Below are 16,639 nucleotides of genomic sequence, written 5' to 3'. Positions count from 1 at the left end.
GCACGGGCTGGGCCACACGCCCGCCTGGGCCGTGCACCCGTGTGGGCTGCGCGCTTGGGTCACGCATCCCGCACGCTGCCGCCTGCGGCCACGCCGCTGCCGCCCGCCGCCGTCGGTCCTCCACCGCCTCGGGTCTCGTGCCGACTTCAAAAGCTCGTATCTCTTCCATCCGAACTCCGTTTGGGGCGATATTGATCTCGTTGGACTCCGTTTTTCGCCACAAACCTCGCTGTGTGCTCAATATGGGCTGAATCTCGAGACATCAAATCCTAACAGAATATTTTGCCAACCTTTTGACCATTGGCCAACAAGATATAGTGGGCATTATTTGTGCCATATCTCAATAATTTAGTTGGCGATCGAGAGCAAGCTCCACATGGATCAGATTTGATAAAACCAGAGTTGATGAGAATTACATGACCCTTATTGGGTTGGAAAGAGCTTAACCGCAACAAGTTTCACAAGTATGGAAGTATAGATCTAAGAAGGAGTTCAACTAAAAGCAAACCAAAAGCCTGGACTTGGCCATGATCCATCGCAGTACATGGGGATAGATGGAGGTGACTAAAGTAGTTTCAGGGATAATCTCAAACATAGAATGATATTTTAAATCAAAGTAATAGGGATAGTCAATACAAGTTAAGCTAAGATCAAAAAGATATGATTATCAGTCTAACAATTGTATAGCAATCATTTTAATAAATCACACAATATGGAAGATAACTGACATTAGTTATCAAAACTAACGAGAATAAAGGCCAGATATGGTGACAACCATCGGAGTGTGTAGTTATTATTTATTAATATAAATACATAGCAATTTTACTTTGTATAAATTATTGGACAATTAATCTAATATATTTTATCTCATCTTGGTTTATCATAATTTTTACCTTAGGAATAGGAGTAACTTAGCTTTCACTACCATAGCACAGTGTTACGTAGCCCAGTGTTATATTCTTTTATCATAGTCTGTGCTACACCTCTAATCCATTGAATCGTGATGTAACAATAGTGAAAGTCTTTAAACATCAAGACATGTATTTATTGTCTATCATTTCTTCGATCACTTTTCAACCGATCTGATGCCATTACACGTCAACCCATGCCATGTAGCTTGTCACCACTATTCCTAATAATATCTGGATAGAAATCTTCTAGCAGGCCCCGCAACACATCTGGATGGAATAGAAGGAGCGTCGATAGGGATATAGCAGATCTAAGGGGTATGATGAGAATGGATTGTGTCACGCCCCCGACCCGAAATTGTGAATCGAGGATCGCGGCAACCGCCGCATACTTATGAAGAACTCTCTCCATAAGCACACAAGGCATCTCATCACGATATCAATGCATCACAGCGGAATAAATTTAAATAATTATTATTCAACTGTAATTCAAGTAATTAAATCAAATGTCTTACATCCAATAAAATTTTTGCTAAAAATAAAATAATAGATCTAAGTTTATTGAAGTTGGCAATGCTAAATCTCGCCTCTAAAAGCTCTGTCCCAATATTTCTTTCCACGCTTGAAATTAATTATCTGAATCTAAAAATAGAAAGAAAGGTAATGAGCTAGACAGCCCAGTAAGTAACAAATATCTCAACTAGATAATTCAGATATTATATAATTTTCAAGAATAATGCTGCAAATAAACATAAGAGTATATTTCATGCTGATTTAATACAAATCAAATATTTTCAAATATTCACATATAATGTAATCATAAATCCGATTTGATTCAAAACACTCGTAACTCAACAACCTTGACTATGACCAACGTTTAACCCCCATTGACGGGGTCCACAAAATATCAGCGCACAACCCCCACTGGCAGGGTCCACAAATACCAGCGCACAACCCCCACTGGCAGAGTCCACAAACACCAGCGCACAACCCCCACTGGCAGGATCCACTGAGTACCAACGTATAATCCCCATTGGCGGGGCCCACTGAAATATAGTTAGGCTGAGAGCATAAATTCGATCTGTATCAAAACACTTTGTATCATAATATATATCATAATTTTTCACTGAACATGTGCATAAATCGATATACCATAACATTTCAAAAGCACTTTTCTTTCAAAACATAATTTCATAAATCATGCATAATTTCAGAAAATAATTATTTATTTTCAGAATAAATATGAAATATCTCGAGAAGATGATTCATTACTTACCTTTCACGGAGCACTGAATGAACAGATCGACTAACTTCTAGGAGATTCTTTCGTGCCTATTATCCAAAATTATATTTTTATATTAATTTTAATTCAAAATTAAATCTAACAAATCCCAAATCAAAACCTCACTTAAAATCAGACTCTTCCCTAAACTCGATCAAAATCATCAGATGAAGCCTTCCACTACGCTAATCCTAGAGGAACAACTTTAGAGAGAGAGAAATCCATCAAGAGAGAGAAACAACATAGAGAGAGAAAATTCTAGAGAGAGAAAGTAGAGAGAGAAAGTCCAATTCCAGAGAGAGAAAGTCAGGGTTCAGATTGAAAGAAGAGAGAGAAGAGAGAGAAACTCTCTCTCTCATCATTTTTTTTATTTTTTATTTATTTATTTATTTATTTGTTTATATATATATATAAATATATTTATTTATTTATTTATTTATTTTATTTATTCTTTTCTTTTCTTTTCTTTTCTTTTCTTCCCTTTTCTTTTTCTTTTTTTTTCTTTTTTTCTTTCTCTTTTCTTTTTTTTCTTCTTTTTCTTTTTCTTCTTTTTCTTGGTTCCTTCCAAGCCGAATAGAGGACGGCAGTCCTCCGACCTTGACCGGTCGTTCGGGCCACGACCGCCGCGGCGGAGGCCGGCGGCAGAGGGGGGTCACTCCCCCGATCACGGAGGAGCGTGGCCGGCGATCAATTACGATCGCCGGTACCGAAAAATTCACGGGAAAGAGACCAAAACAGAGGTCCCTTTCTCCGACCGAAAATCGGCGACTCTTGTCGCCGGCAGCCGCGCACAAGAGCATGGGAGGAAGGAGAAAAAAGAGGGGAAGAAGAAGGAGACTCACCTCGGCCTTCGGTGACCTCGTCGGCGGGCAATCACGACGAGAATCAAAACGGTGTCCGCGGATCTACTTCGAAAAAATCGGAGAGGAAAAGAGGGGAAAAGTGCCGATGTTGGGTTTCTAGAAAGGAGGAGGTCTTCTTATAGAGGACCCTAGGACTCCGAGGGGTCCTAGGATTCCCGATTTTGCCCGGTCTCGTCGGAGAAGACTCCCGATGGGAGTCTTCTTCCCGGTTTGAATCTTCTATTTTTTTTTTTTTATTTTGGGCTTTGGTGGGCTGAATTGGTTTTGGACTATAACAGGTTGATAGCCAATACTCTGAAGGATATCAATAAAACGGACCGCAAAGCTTTGTACTTCATCTAGCATGCATGGTCTTGATGAAACCATCTTGCATCAGTCCCGACTGCTAAGAACTCTCATCAGACATGAGTCACCACAACGTAAGCTTGTCTTTAAATGGTATTATTGTATATCGTGAGTAGAATTGTAAAAGATTTAATTGAGATTAATAACAAATTGTCATGCATATGGCACCAGATTCATGCATCACTGTCTATGTGGATGGATCTTGGCATACTTTTTTCAAAAAAAAATTTAGTAAAATGGATGAGACCCATGCATGCAAATCAAGTCAATGAATGAAAGATAAAGCCTGTATCCAAAAAAAAACAAGAAAAAAAACAAAAAACAAAATGAAAGATACGGCAAAGACTATTAGGCTGGCATATAGCACCAGATTCATACATCACTGCCTATGTGGATAGATCTTGGCATAGATTTTTTTTTAATTTTTTTTTCCTATAAAATTGACAGGCAGATCCATGCCAATCTAGTCTGTTAATGAAAGATACAGTCATGTACCCAAAAAAAAAAAAAGATCGATACATCCAAGATTATCAGAGTACTGATATCCACATGGCACCAGATTCATACGTCACTGCCTATGTGGATGGGTCCTAGCATACCTTTTTTAAGAAAAAATAAAATAAAATGGGAGGCAGATCCATGCAAAACAAGTTAATGAATGAAAGACAGCCTTGTGCCGAAAAAAAAAAAATGAAAGATACGTCCAAGACTATCAGACTGGTATGCATATGGCACCACATTCATATATACATTACTGCCTATGTGATGGATCCTGGAATGGAAGATACATCCAAGACTATCAGACTGGCGTGCATATGGCACTGGATTCATAAATCACTGCCCATGTCATGGATTCTAGCATACCTTGTTTTTCCTAACTTTTTTAGGAAAAATTTTCTATAAGTTCCTTAATTGACCTGGACTTATTTTCTAGTCCCTGGACCACACAGATGGAATAAAATCTCTCTGGACCGCACAGAGAGTTATGCTCAAGTCCCTGCCATCAAGAGAACACACATATTGCCGTTTAAGTCTCTATAAATGACAAAAGTGCCTTTGTGATGGAGAAATAACTAAAATGCTCTTATAAATAGTTTTGGAGGGAACATGAGTGTCTTCCCACCATATTCCTCCTCACCTTGCTCACGGACGGCCATCTCCACACCTCTCTAATCTCGATTCGTTATCACAAAAGCAAATCTCTATGCCACGGATGTACATCTCCACATCTCTCTTCCATCTTGTACAGTTCTGAAAGTGCCTCATCTCCACCCTGCAAATGCCCATTTCCAAACCGTTGTCCCATCCTGTGCCGTTCTCACAGTACTTCGTTAACCGGCATTAGAGCTGATCTCTTGGCTAGACTAGGTTTCAAATCTTGACCATTCCTATTTAATTTTAGTATTTATCATTATTCTCATGTTTCAACGAGGGTTATTATAATATTTTAAGGGTAAATTAAAAAACAAAAGGATAGCAAGAGCATATTTAAAGCAAAGGACTCGTAAAGGCATACTCTCATATCATATCCTTCTAATGCAGTTTTTTTGAAAATTACCTATGTAACAATAATTGATAGTATCAAGGAAGTTAAAATTAATTTTTTTCCTATGTAACCGATTACAATTCCTGTGTACCATATAACCAAACTATTGAGATATACCGACCGGTCCTCTCACGCCGACTCACCGTCGGGCCTACATGACCAGCGGCCGACTCTGCCGACCGACGACTGCCGTCACCGACCGACCGAGTATACGTCGGTCGGGCAGACCCTCTTCGCTCTCGATTGGCCGAACTATGGAGCCCGATACCCGACTCCCACAACGCACCCGACTGACCGTCAGAGGGTCCCCGGGTTTCCACCCGATGTCCCTCAACCAGCCGCCGACCTATAGTCGGTCGGCTCCTTCAAACACCGTACGATTGCTGGAGACTGTCAATCCTGATAACGGCATGCGGCACAGCCGCCTTGGGGCATTATCCCACCTAAGGCATGGGTCAACCCTAGTGATTTGACAGCCCCACGGTGATTTGACAGCCTCACGGTGACCCTGACAGTCTTCGGCGATTTGACAAGTCTTCCATTGTCTGCACCATTAATGACGGCGCCATGCCGCACTCTACTATAAAACGGAGAAGGCAACAGTGCTGGAGAAGGTCTTTTTCGAAACCCCTGAACTCTTCCTCTTTAGCTCTCGCTCTCACCCTCTCTCGTTGAGCTCCTTGATTCTTTTCTACTGTTGCCTAGTCTCCTCTCTGACTTGACCGTCGGAGAGTCTCCACCGGAGTCACCTTCGGTCAGTGCGGACTTCTTTTGCAGGCACTCGTTCCCGGCGACCAGGCGACGAGGAGATGGCCACAACAGGTTTTGGCGCGCCAGGTAGGGGGCGACAGCGACAGGGATTACAACCCCCACAGAACTCGAAACATCTATCGAGATGACAAGAACCAGAGCTCAGCGGTCGAGGGTCACCGGATCGGCGAGGCACTCTTCCCACCGGGAAGAGGCCTCTCCTCCACCCTCCATGGCGGAACCTAACTCTCCGCATCCCGCGGTGACCACGGAGGCACAGATTGCGGCGATCGTGTGGCAGATGACCGTGTTGACAGATGCGGTCAAGAGCCTTCAACAACAACCAATCTGGTTGCCGCCCTCGCCGGCGAAGCAACCAGCGGTACACCCGATGCCCTCCAGGAGCAGCCACCGGTGCCCGCGTCGGTCTCCGTCTCCTCCTCGGGAGCACCTGTCACAGCACTCCCACCGAGAGGAGGAGGGGCGACCATGGCGTGATACCCATCGGTCTCGATGGCCATCTCCCTCCCAGCTGGAACGAGCAAGGAAGGAGAAGCGGCCGCGAACACCATCCTTCTCCCTCTCGGATTCATCGGGAGACTCCACTCCCGGGGTCTCTCAGCACTGACGGATCGACGACTACGAACGCAGGTTCGAAGAAATCGACCGTCGGCTTGCCCAGCTGCAGGTGGACGGACAGAAGTCCTCGAACGACGTTGACTTCCAGATCACCCAATCTCTCTCCAGACACATTCTCGACGAGCCGATTCTCAGTCGGTTCAAGATGCCCCATGTGGAGCCCTATGACGGCTCCACCGACCCAGTTGACTACCTGGAGAGCTACAAGGCTCTCATGACGATCCAAGGGGCGATCGATGCTCTTCTTTGCATCGACTTTCCCGCCACACTTCGCAAAGCTGCCAGAGCCTGGTACTCCGACCTTCGTCCAGGAAGTATTCACTCCTTTGGACAGCTTGAGCATTCTTTTGTGGCCCACTTCAGCACCAGCCGGAAGCCGCCACGAACCTCGGACAGCCTTTTTTCCCTCAAACAGGGAGAAAATGAGACGCTCTGATACTTCGTGACACGATTCAACGCGGCCACGCTTGAGGTCCGGGACCTCAACGAAGACATGGCCATCTCGTCCATGAAGAGGGGGCTGAGGGGTTCCCGATTTACCTACTCCTTGGACAAGACCCTCCTCCGGACATATGCCGAACTGCTGGAGCGCACGTACAAGTACATGCGCGCGGACGAGGGAGCTTCCGATCGGCGCCTGACTGAGGCCAAGGACCCGAAGGAGAAGCGAAGGAAGGGTCGGGACCCTGCCGAGCCGAGCAGGCTCTCGATCGACAAACAGGTCTCACCCTAGCAACAGAACCAGAGGTCGCCCCAACGGCGAAGTCCGAGGCCGACACGTCTCAGGTATGACTCCTATACTCCTCTCTCTGCTCCTCGTGTGCAGATTTTGATGGAGATCGAAGGGGAAGAATATCTGCGAAGGCCTCCGCCTCTGAAGGCAAAGGGCCTCGACCGACGAAAGTACTGTCAATTTTATCGGGGCCATGACCACAACACCGAGCAGTGCATCCAACTCAAGGATGAGATCGAGGCCCTCATACACTGGAGATATCTCGATAAATTTCAAAAGAACCCACCGATCCGACCCGTCACCGACCGACGACCCCAACCGACTGAAGAAGCAACGACTAACCAGCCTACGGCCGGGGTCATCAACATGATCTCCAAACGGCTGGGCCCGGGGACGATCGTTGGAGGGGAGCCGGCGAAGAAGCTGCGTCAAGATGATGTGATTACTTATACAGATGAAGATGTTTGGGGTATCCAAACTCTCCATGACGATGCTGTTGTTGTCTCGACAACAATAGCAAATTATGATGTAAGAAAGATTTTTGTAGATAATGAAAGTTCGACGAATATTTTATTTTACTCGATCTTTTCCCAGATGCGACTGTCGGCCGACCGACTCAAGAAAGTCTCCACACCCCTGATAGGCTTTGCTGGAGATGCTGTCACGGTGGAAGGGAAAGTTACTTTGTCCGTGATGGCTGGAACCGAACCACGACAGAGCACAGTCCACTTGACCTTCGCGGTCGTCCAAGTGCCTTCGGCCTACAATGCCATACTTGGAAGACTCGGACTAAACGCCCTCAGGGCGATAGTCTCGACGTATCATCTGCTGGTTCGGTTTCCGACCAAAAATGGAGTCGGAGAGATGCACGGGGATCAACAGCTCGCTCGGCGATGCTTCCAGATCTCTGCTCAAAGCGACAAATTGAAGGGCTCCCTGACGGTCGACAAGTTGGACCAACGGAAAGAGGAAGAACGAGGTGAACCGGCCGAACAGCTTGTTCCCATCCCGATAACGGAGAATCCCGAACGAGTGGTATGGGTCGGATCTCAATTACCCGACCCCGAGCGACGACAGTTGGTGGAGCTACTGAAGGCCAATGTCGACGTATTCGCTTGGTCGGCAGCAGATATATCGGGCATCTCCCCGGAGACAATGACACACCGACTCAATATCGACCCAGCGATGAGGCCGGTGAGGCAGAAGAAGCGGTCTTTTGCTCCTGAAAGACAGAAGGCTATCGACGAAGAAGTGGACAAGCTACTCGAGGCAGACTTCATCAGAGAAACTACATACCCCGATTGGCTCGCCAACATTGTCATGGTGAAAAAAGCCAACGAAAGTTGGAGGATCTGCATCGACTATACCGACCTAAACTGCACCTGCCCAAAGGACAGCTTTCCGCTCCCAAAAATCGACCAGCTGGTAAACGCGACGTCCGGCCACCGACTGCTCAGCTTCATGGATGCTTTTACCGGATACAATCAGATCCGAATGGCGCTCGAAGACGAGGAGCACACCGTCTTCGTGACCGCAAAGGGCCTCTACTGCTACAGAGTAATGCCCTTCGGACTGAAGAACGCCGGAGCCACCTACCAGCGACTCATCAATAAGGCCTTCAAAGATCAGATCGGGCGTAATATGGAAGTGTATGTGGACGACATGCTGGTAAAGAGTGCACAGACTACAGATCACGTTCAAGATCTCAAAGAAGCTTTTCGCACTCTACGACAACACCAGATGAAGCTAAATCCGACTAAGTGCGCCTTCAGAGTGACTTCGGGGAAGTTTCTCGGGTTTCTCATTTCTCAACGTGGAATCGAGGCTAACCCTGAGAAAATAAAGGTAATCATCGACATGCGGCACCCGGACACCAAGAAGGAGGTCCAATAGCTGAACAGAAGAATCATCGCCCTCAGTCGATTCATCTCTCGGTCGGCTGAAAGATGCCTCCCGTTCTTCAAAACCCTGAGGCAGGTGAAGGGCTTCTCTTAGTCGGATGAGTGCCAACGGGCCTTCGAGGACCTGAAAAGGTACCTAGCTTCCCCGCCACTACTTGTGAAGCCGGAAGTTGGAGAGACGCCGTATCTCTATTTGGCCACTTCCCCCAAGGTGGTTAGCTCGGTGCTCGTCCGAGAGAACGAGAGCCGAATTCATCAACCTATATACTACACCAGCAAAGTGCTCCATGGCGCTGAAGCTCGATACTCGAAGATGGAGAAGATGATATTTGCCCTGACCGTGTCCGCACAACGACTCCGTCCGTATTTTCAAATGCACGCTATTGTGGTCCTCACTGACCAACCCCTGAGGGCGATATTGCGCTGCCCCGACACATCGGGACGACTGGCGAAATGGGCAATGAGGCTCAGCGAGTTCGACATTCAGTACCGACCGTGACCTGCCTTGAAGGCCCAGGTCCTGGCCGACTTTATCGCGGAATGCCCGACAGCCGACCAAGGATCGAAAGACGAGAACCCCGGAGGAGCTGCAGTCTCCGAGCCTGACCCCGGGTCCACCTGGGTACTGCATATCGACGGAGCTTCCAATGCTCGAGGGAGCGGGGCCAGATTCCTGCTCACCAACTCAGAGGGGGTGGTCACTGAGTACGCCCTCCGATTCGACTTTAAAGCCTCCAACAATCAAGCCGAGTATGAGGCGCTCCTCGCCGGCTTAAGGATGACGAAGGAGCTTGGGATCGACAGCCTCCGGGTCTTCTTCGATTCTCAGCTGATTGTGGGGCAGGTCAAGGGCGAATTCGAGGCCCGAGACCCGGCTATGGCAAAATATCTCCAGAAGGTGAAAGATCTTGTGGCACGCCTCGGATATTTTGAGATCTCCCACATCCCTAGGTCGGAGAATGCTCGGGCCGATGCACTCTCCAGGCTAGCGACTTCAGCTTACGACACTTTGGGCTGGACGTTCGTGGAGAATCTCGAGCAGCCGAGCATCGACAAGGCCGAGGAAGTGCTACAACTGACGGCCGAACCAAGCTGGATGGATTCAATTATTCGGTACCTGACCGATGGGATTAGTCCTGAAGATCCCGCGGAGGCCAGACGGCTCCGATGGTCGGCCCCCCAATACGTGATAATGGATGGCCGACTCTACAAAAGGTCGTTCTTCCTTCCCTTGCTCAGATGCTTGGAACCGACTGACGCGGACTACGCGCTCAGAGAAGTACACGAAGGGATCTACGAAAATCATTTGGGGGGCAAATCCTTGGCCTACAAAGTCCTACGGCAGGGTTACTACTGGCCCACTATGAGGAAGGATGCGGCTGAGTTGGTTCGGAAGTATGAGCCATGCTAGAGGTACGCCAACGTACAATACCAACCAGCCAGCCAAATCAACCCTATTGTCGCCCCGTGGCCCTTCGCCCAGTGGGGGGTCGACATACTCGGTCCCTTCCCTCCGGCGTCTGGCCAAAGGAAGTTCATAGTCATCGCCATCGACTACTTCACTAAGTGGATGGAAGCCGAGCCTCTGGCGTAAATCACTGAATGGAAGATGGAGGACTTCATCCAGAAGTCCATCATCTTCAGGTTTGGATTGCCGCACACCATTATCACCGACAATGGACGACAATTCGACAACCAGGACTTCAGAGACTTCTGTGCAAGATTTCATATCACGCACCGACTGACATCGGTCAGACACCCACAGTCCAACGATGAAGTCGAGGTGACTAACCGGACCATTCTGCATGGACTAAAAATCCGACTGAATGAAGCCAAAGACCTCTGGATCGAGGAATTAAACTCCATCCTGTGGGCGTATCGGACGACACCCCGTGTCCTGACCGGGGAATCGCCTTTCAGCTTGGCCTATGGGACAGAGGCGATGATACCGCTCGAGATCGGGCTACCATCGACTAGAGTCGAGCAGTATCGAGAGTCGGACAACTCTGAGTGTCAGAGGGCCGACCTAGACCTCCTCCCCGAACTTCGGAGCGAAGCTCAACTCCGCATGGCTTCTTACCGACAGAAAGTAGCCCGATATTACAACGTCAAGGTCAAACCGAAGCTTTTCAGGCCTGGAGATCTAGTCCTAAGAAAGGCAGAAGTCTCGAAGCCTCTAGACCGAGGGAAGTTAGCTCCGAACTGGGAAAGACCCTACAAGGTGGCGGATGCCTACGGGCTGAGAGCTTACCGACTGGAGACTCTAGAAGGGAACGCCATTCTCCGGACCTAGAATGCCGACAACCTAAAGTTGTACTACCAATGAACTTTGTATCCCCTCACTCGGAATACAAATTCAGTTTCAAAACTTCGGAGTCTGGAATCTCGACTCTTCGACTGTGGGTCGGCGCTCGTCAAGAAGTACGAGCCCCGACATCCTGACTTGAGCCTAACGTTCCACTGGGGACCAACGGCCCGATCACCGACGATGCATCGGATGCTTGAAAGGACCGATATATCCACGATGACAGGAGTTACACTCCTTCTGCAGTTAAAACTCTCGGACAAAACGATCGGCTGACTCGCCGACTCGGCCCTGGCTAAGAAAGGCAAAGCACTAACGCGACCAATGTCGCATCGGCAACTTACCGACCAGGTCACGATCGATCGAAGGATATTCGGCTTGCCACCGTTTATCGCACGCGGCGCGACGTATAAACCCGACCTAGGTCGGGGTAATGGGAACTCGACTTGTCATCATTTTTCTGACTAAACGCATCGAACGCCATTCAGCTGAATGCATCGGACGACATTTGACTATCAGGTCCTATGGAATGATCCGACCGTCGAGTTATGCCTAGAGGTCGGTCGGCCTTCGACTCGACGAACACGCCCGACTCACGCCCGGGCGACAGGCATTCGACTTAAGCCCTCGACCGTCGGGTTACACGACAATCGGGAGGCTGATTCAAAGTTGGAATTCGCTCTGCCTTTGCCGCGGCGCGCGTTACCGACTACCTCGGATCATTATCTGAGATCCTACCGAACGTCCTAACTAGTGCATGGGCTTACGATCTACGCATTCAAAAGTACTTCAACGAATCACACAAGACACATCTCAAAAAAAAAAAAAACATACAAAGGAAGAGAGTCAAAGTTAAAAAGGCTTTTGCTTTCATTAAAGTTCGGGCTAAGTTTACAAAATTAGACCGAAGCCTGATTACAAGTATGCTGAATAAAAGTAAAAACAAAAGACTGACTAGTCCTCAGAATCGACTTCCTCCACCGGGCAAAGATTGGGGGCGGTCGGCGAATCCACTCGGGCTTCGTCGGTCGGTGCTGCTTCGGGAGTCAGAGCCGCTTGACCTTCGGTGGCCTGATCCGCGTCTGCTTCGGCTTCTGCTATGGTGGTGCGACCTCCCGACGATGGGTCAGCCATCCCCTCCGCAGCTGGGGCCTCCGACTCTGGCGGAACGATGCTGCCGAGGTCGAGCTCCAGATATAAGCTCCGAACGGCTTCCCGAGCGTCCTCGTACCCCACTCGGTACGAGAGGAAGCCGCTCTCCAGAAGTTCCTCCCGGTACTCTTTGGAGTCCTGGAAGTCTTCTATAGCCCGACCCATGGCTTCCTTCGCCGACTTCGCTTCCGCCCTCGCGATGTCTGCGTCGGCCTGAGCGATGGACAGACTCTCTTCGGCCTTAGCGAGGTTCCCGAGGCTTGCTCGGAGCTGCTCGCGTTCGGTCTTGAGCTCCTTGGCGAAGCTGTCCCTCTCGTGAAGCAGCCGACGGATAGTGCGGGATTTTCACTTGGCATCTTCCCGGGCCGACTGCAGCTTGGTCCCCGAAGCGGTCAGGGCACCTGTGAGTCGAGAGACCTCATCGGTAAGACGAGAGATCTCCCCCTCAAGTCGGGCCTCCCGGTCGACCGACTGCTGCAACTGGTCGACCAGTATGACCTTATCGGCTTCGACGGCCGCGGCCTTGTCCTTCCAGGCCGCACGTATATCGTCGACTCTTCGATATCCGGCCTCCAGCTCGGATATGTTATAAATCAGCTGCACAAAATGAAGCCGACTGTCGGAAGACCAAACCTACAAAAAATGATGATGAGAACAGAAAGAAAGAAGACTTACCTGAATCATAGTCGGGTAGAATGAGGACAGCATGTCGGAGACACGCTGATTCTTCATGGCCTCAACGTCGGCCGGGAGGATGAGCGCCTAGCACAGCCTCCTGGCCAAGTAGTGGTTGGCCAGGGCCGACGCTCCTTCAAGAAGTGGGGAGTCGGTCGACGCCCCACCACCGACCGACCTTCTGTCGTCGTCGGACGCCATCGGGGCCTTCCCTCGGGCGGATATCCAGGCCCTAATGTCGGAGAAGGATGGCATGCTTGAGCCCGACCGGGTCTCTCCCGAAGGCGCGGCAGCAGCAGACGCGGGTTGCTCAGGCTCGCGCGCCTCTTCCCGAACCTCTTCTGCCGGCTGAGCAGCCGGCACATCCTCGATCGATTCCTCGGCCGCCCATCCCTCGGGCGAGGCTGCTCCCTCGACCGATGGTCCCTCGGATGGGACTTCGATAGGCACCGTCGGCGCCGACAGTGCAATGACGGGCTCCGCCTCTGCCGCAGCCGGCTCGCTTGGTGAAGCCACCTGAGGCCTCTTGGGAGGCCGCGATGGTTCGGCCCCTTGCACCGGCCTTTTCCGCGCAGCGTACTGCCGGACGTCGACCGTCGTCAATCTCGCCCTCGGTGGCATATCTGCAAACAGCGACAGATGATCAGCACCAAAAAGAGAAAGGAAAGAAGAAAGAGGGAAGGAGAAGAGAAACGAACCTAAGCAAGGGACCGGGCTGAGACCGACGTCGTACAGGGCCTGCTCAGTGACGAGCTCCCTCTGCTTCGGCATCGAGATATCTTTCAGACGGTGGAAGTCTTCCCAGTCTCCAGCCTCCACCCGACTGTTCTCATTCGGTTGGGTTCGGGGGTCCCCCCAACGGGTAGGGAACCCCCAAAGAATAGAAGAAGAGACGAAGAAGAACTGGTTCTTCCATCCATGAATCGACGATGGAAGACCGGTGATGAAGGAGAGTCCCTTCCGAGGATTGAAGTATCACCACCCTCGGGCTTTAGGGTGGGGTCGGAGAATAAAAATGGCTCGGAAGAGTGAAATCCGAGGGATGGTCGGCAAAAGCCGACACAACAGGGCAAAGCTGACTATTAGCCGAACCGAGTTCGGCGCAAGTTGCGCCGGACATAGCCCATAATAGTCCAACACGTTCCGGACGAACTCCGGGACCGGGAAGCGAAGACCGGCCCGGAGGTCCTCGACGTAAAAGGCCACCTGGCCCTTAGGCAGGTCGTTGACCTGACCGTTGGCTCCAGGGGCGAACAGCCGAAATTGCTCTGGGATGTAATACTGCTCCCGGAACCGATCGACGTTCGGCCCCGAAAGTGAAGAGACCTCTACCTCTGAGGTCGACCGAAGATCGTCAGTCGGGTTTTCCGACCGACCTCCTCTTGGAGATGTTCTAGCCATGAACCAGAACAGAAGACAGAAAATAAGAAGAAGGGGGAAGAGAACCGTGAGGAAGCAAGGAAGGAGACGGGCAACGGTGAAGGCTCCTAGAGGAAAAGAAAGACTCCTAAGAAGGGAAAAAATAGAGACAATTACCTGGGGCAGGGGACCGCACGGGCAGAGTCTCGACAGCAAATGGAGAAAGTGGAAATCCGGATGCAGGCGATCCTGTATATATAGCACCCCCCGACGGCCGAGATGGAAGCACGACCAACGAGGATCTCCCAGATCACGGCACGTGACGACATCTGGGCCCTCCTTCGGCCCGACGATTCGACGCACCCGTCCTCAGATCGGGCTATGTCACCCCCATCCGCTCGAACGGGCTCGGCCCAATGGCCACCTGTCACGCAGCAGAAAGGCCGTGGCGTTTCGCATCCCCGAAGGGACGGCGGGAATGACGGTTTCTATTCCCGATGAGACGGGATGTCTGACGCCGATGGGACGGGACGTCCGACACCGATGGGATGGGACGTCCGACCCTGACAGGGCGAGACATCTGACACCCGCAAGACGCCTGACACCAGACCAACCAATGATACGGTCGTCAGAGTGAGAATTTAATACGATGGATATCCACTCCTCTCGCCTGACGATGCCGCCCGAGCAAGAACGCTGGCCAGCACGCCATCCGACTCAGGAGTGGAGGGGGGCAACTATTGGGATATACCGACCGGTCCTCTCACGCCGACTCACCGTCGAGCCTACATGACCAGCGGCCGACTCTGCCGACCGACGACTGCCGTCACCGACCGACCGAGTATACGTCGGTCGGGCAGACCCTCTTCACTCTCGATTGGCCGAACTATGAAGCCCGATACCCGACTCCCATAATGCGCCCGACTGACCGTCGGAGGGTCCCCAGGTTTCCACCCGATGTCCCTCAACCAGCCGCCGACCTATAGTCGGTCGGCTCCTTCAAACGCCGTACGACTGCTGGAGACTGTCAATCCTGACAACGGCATGCGGCACAGCCGCCTTGGGGCATTATCCCACCTAAGGCATGGATCAACCCTAGCGATTTGACAGCTCCACGATGATTTGACAGCCTCACGGTGACCCTGATAATCTTCGACGATTTGACAATTCTTCCATTGTCTGCACCATTAATGACGGTGCCATGCCGCGCTCTACTATAAAACGGGGAAGGCAACAGTGCTGGAGGAGGTCCTTTTCGAAACCCACTGAACTCTTCCTCTTTAGCTCTCGCTCTCACCCTCTCTCGTTGAGCTCCTTGATTCTTTTCTACTGTTGCCTAGTCTCCTCTCTGACTTGACCGTCGGAGGGTCTCCGTCGGAGTCACCTCCGGTCAGTGCGGAATTCTTTTACAGGCGCTCGTTCCTGACGATCAGGCGACGAGGGGATTGGCCGTAACACAAACAATAAATTGATGGCCATATGCGTACAATCCCAAACATACTAAGCATATAATCTAGGTTTAAAATACAATAACCAAAAGCTTAAAAGGACAGCTACCGATTTAGAAAAAATCTAACCTCTAACACCTATTCAAATCCGTGAGAAACCTCAAAAATGTTGATGCGGTAGAGAATAAGCCCCGCTTGGCCCTCCTTGTGAGATCGCACAAATAGGATCTCAAACTTTCGGGTTTTGTGAGGTTGGGGGCGAGAGATCGGGGTTGCAGGTGAGAGATTGGGGTTGGGAATGAGGGATTAGAGCTGCGCACGGGCGTGGGATTGGGGTTCAGGATGAGGGATTGGGGTTCAGGATGAGGGGTTTAAAAGAAAGGCAGCATTTATAAATAAACCAAAACCGTCCTCTTATAAGCCCGGCCGCATTAACCCTTCCTTTCAAAACCATTCAAGGGCATTTTTGTCATTTTCCTGGACTTAAACAGCAATAGGTATGTTTCCTGGATAGCAGGGATCTAAAAACAGCTCTCTGTGCAATCCAGGGACATTTTATTCCACCCTTGAGGTTTAGGGACTTAAAAGTAAATTTAAATTAATCGAAGGATCTATAAATAATTTTTTTTTTGTTTTTATAAAATGGAAAGGGACATCCCTGCAAATCAAGTCAATTAATGAAAGATATAGCCTAGACTATCAGACTGTTACATGAAACAGTATAAGACTGAGC

At 50.0% G+C, this 16,639-nt stretch overlaps 1 long non-coding RNA gene across 1 annotated transcript; it reads right to left on the bottom strand.

The window, feature by feature from the left end:
* Nucleotides 1–1,366: 1,366 nt before the first annotated feature.
* On the bottom strand, nucleotides 1,367–16,276 carry LOC140856096 (uncharacterized). Its single transcript, XR_012139484.1, has 2 exons — nucleotides 16,036–16,276; nucleotides 1,367–1,550 (listed from the first exon to the last, which is right to left on the bottom strand). It is a non-coding gene; the product is annotated as an uncharacterized lncRNA (long non-coding RNA).
* Between the last annotated feature and the right edge of the window lie 363 nt (nucleotides 16,277–16,639).

The sequence above is a fragment of the Elaeis guineensis genome, chromosome 3 (genome assembly GCF_000442705.2).
Source record: "Elaeis guineensis isolate ETL-2024a chromosome 3, EG11, whole genome shotgun sequence".
In the NCBI taxonomy this organism is placed as follows: Eukaryota; Viridiplantae; Streptophyta; class Magnoliopsida; order Arecales; family Arecaceae; genus Elaeis; species Elaeis guineensis.
This window is presented reverse-complemented; position numbering and strand designations above follow the sequence as displayed.